The following is a 3,068-nucleotide window of genomic DNA, read 5'->3' as shown; positions in this document are numbered from 1 at the left end:
TGGACTGAACTAACAAATGTAGAAATGTTTAACTTTGAGAAAGGATGTAGAAATACATAGTTTGAATTTCGCGCTTTCTTTCTCATAATAGATGGCAGCATGGAGCTGTGTTTTGTTTATATTTTCCAAAACGCTTTTTCCTCTCTCCTGTGTCAAAATGAAAATACGCAGTTAATAAATCGTAGAGCTCTGAGCTCCAGTTTTTCCTTTGTATCTCTAAATCGTTTTTAGTCCTAATTATTTGACCTTAGTTTCTAGTTTTTACTACACTTAAAAAGGTGGATGTGGTCACTTTGTTAGTCTCAAAAATTTATTTCTAGCTTTTAGTCGGGATGAAATATTTGTGGAGATAATATCAATTGAAGAGGCAGTGACACAAAATAAACTAAGTTGGAAAGGAAGGAATTTATCTACCGGCTAACTACTGTAGAGGCTACTATGGAAAAATTCAGCTAAGCCTTTTCATTTTTTGTCTATAGAAGTTTTTTAAATTTAAGCGCCTCTAGCGGTATTTTCGTGTACTAAAATAATCATTGAGTGAAAGTTTACATTCAGGGGCTCGGCCGCCATTGAAGAGTCGTCCTTTGATGCGGGCTACGCATATTACGTTGTTTAAACCGAGTAGTACAGTTTTAAAAACGATTTAGTATTTAAATATTACTTAATAATGCCAACGCATTGCTGTGTTCCTGAGTCTAATCAAAGAGGATACATTCGAGAAGTTGATGGAGTTATTTCTAAAGTAAGAGAGTTGTAAATTTTAGTTTTAAAGTAAGGATAATTTCTAAGCCTAGGCTTCACTTGGTTACAGATATCTTTCCACAAGTTCCCCACTGATAAGAAACTTCAAAAAGCTTGGCTACAAAATATTAGGAGAGATGTTGGTAAACATTTTAATTTACATAAAACTACAAAAGTATGTTCTATACATTTCACGGAGAAGGATTATTGGCCCAATATGGCCAATGGCCAGAAACATCTCAAGAGCAACGCTGTGCCTTCGGTATTTAAATGGAGTATAAACAAAGAAGTGAAGGAGAGAAGACTACTTAAGAAAACTATGCCATGTTTAGACAAATCAGCTAAGCGAAGTGATGGAAAATCTTTGAATGAATCTGTTATTACAGAAAATGAAACCCTTTTAGTTTTTGATAATGATACCAATAGCAATGACAACCAACTCACAGTAGACTGTTTAGATACTAACGTTACTAATCAAATCAATGAAATCGATCAGGAAAAAACCAACAAAACCACTAACGAGGAATATGAACAACAAATGAAGCTCAAAGATGCGATGTTAGAGGAAAAAGAGTCTCGTCTACAAACGCTAAAGAACCTTAATTGAAACTTTGTCAAATAAAGTGGTGAAACAAAACAAAGAAATTTCTTCACTTAAAGAAAACAGCGTGAAACAAAATGAAGAAATCATTAAGCTTACTCAAACAGTTGAAAAGAAAATTCTAGAAATTAATGGCTTGCAGAAAGAAATATTCTCACTTAAAGGCATATTATTGACCAATGATATTAAAATTTTGCAAAGCACCAATGACGATTTATCAAATCAACTTAAACCCATAACAAGTATGGAGTCGTTAAAAGATACAGATGAAGAAGTAAATTTTTACACTGGAATTCCCACATATCAAAGACTCATGTCTTTGTACGCTTTCTTAAATCCGTGAGACAATGGTAAAAATATTAACTTGTGGTACTCAACATCAAAACAAACCTGGAAAGAATACAAAATTGTGAAGAAGGATAACTACACGGGTGTCAAGAGAGGTCGTAAGAAGAAATTGTCCACACCAAATCAATTTTTAATGGTTTTAATGAAACTACGTCTTGGTCTTTTTGAACGAGATTTGGCAAACCGATTTTGAGTGTCTGTGTCGTATGTCAGTAAGACATTTATAAGTTGGATAAATTTCATGTATTTGCAATTATCTCAAATGTGTCTTTGGCCATCCCGAGAGTATATTGATCAGCATATGCCAGCTGCTTTCAAAGAAAACTATCCTTCCACTAGGGTCATAGCTGATGCCACAGAAATTAAGTGTGAAACCTCTCAGTCTTTGGTTATTCAATCTGGAACGTATTCCAATTACAAGTCAACCAACACCTATAAAGGATTGTTAGGAATTTATCCAGATGGATTAGTCACATTTGTTTCAAGTCTTCATACGGGATGTATATCCGATAAGGAAATCACCCGACGTAGTTTGTTTACATCATTGGATTTTGATGAAAATGACTCTGTCATGGCTGACAAAGGTTTTAAGATACAAGATCTCCTAGATTCAATTCAGAAAAATGTTAAATTAAATATACCCCCCTTTTTGGGACAATGTGGACAATTTACTGAGGCTGAAATTCAAGAAACACAAAAAATAGCTGCAATCAGAATACACGTTGAACGCAGAATTCAAAGAATTAGAACGTTCCACATTTTTGATCGACCTATTCCGATAACATTGCCCCAGTTGCGAATCAAATATGGACTGTTTGCGCTATTTTAACTAACTTTCAGACACCTATTTTGAAACAGAATGAAACTTTGATTGATGAAAATGATAATTCATTGTTAGATGAAATAGAATTACCATTAACCAACTTTTAAAATGTAAATAATTAATTTTAATCAGGGATTAGTTTATATTTTTCTGATAACCATGTTAAATCATAAAATCGAATCATGGCTGAATGTTTGTTTTTGGCTTCGAACCCTGGGCCGTAGCCAGAAAATTTTACTAGTGGGGCTAAGGGTTTTACCAGGGGGCACGATTTTTTCTTGAATTGTATTTTGTATAGTATAGAATAGTAATTTTGAGGGAGCAAAATCAAATGAAGGGGGTCTTGAGTTTCACTTGAGCCCCCGCTTATGGCTACGGGGGTGTACCAAATTCTCAAATTTTAAATAAAATTAGATCATTCATTAAATCGTTTCAATTTTTAATAATAATGCCTTCCAAGGTTTACAAACCAAAAATTTAATAAGTTTATAATTACAAATAATACTTCCGGCTTTTAAATAGATTTACTAAACTTAAATTTTAAAAACGAGATCA

General features: G+C 33.4%; 1 pseudogene; it reads left to right on the top strand.

Moving 5' to 3' along the window:
* Nucleotides 1–1,931: 1,931 nt before the first annotated feature.
* LOC149962073 (uncharacterized) lies at nucleotides 1,932–2,620 on the top strand (annotated as a pseudogene).
* The last annotated feature ends 448 nt before the right edge of the window (nucleotides 2,621–3,068 follow it).

The sequence above is a fragment of the Leiobunum rupestre genome, chromosome 1, assembly GCF_980474605.1.
Source record: "Leiobunum rupestre chromosome 1, qqLeiRupe1.1.hap1, whole genome shotgun sequence".
Taxonomy (NCBI): Eukaryota; Metazoa; Arthropoda; class Arachnida; order Opiliones; family Sclerosomatidae; genus Leiobunum; species Leiobunum rupestre.
This window is presented reverse-complemented; position numbering and strand designations above follow the sequence as displayed.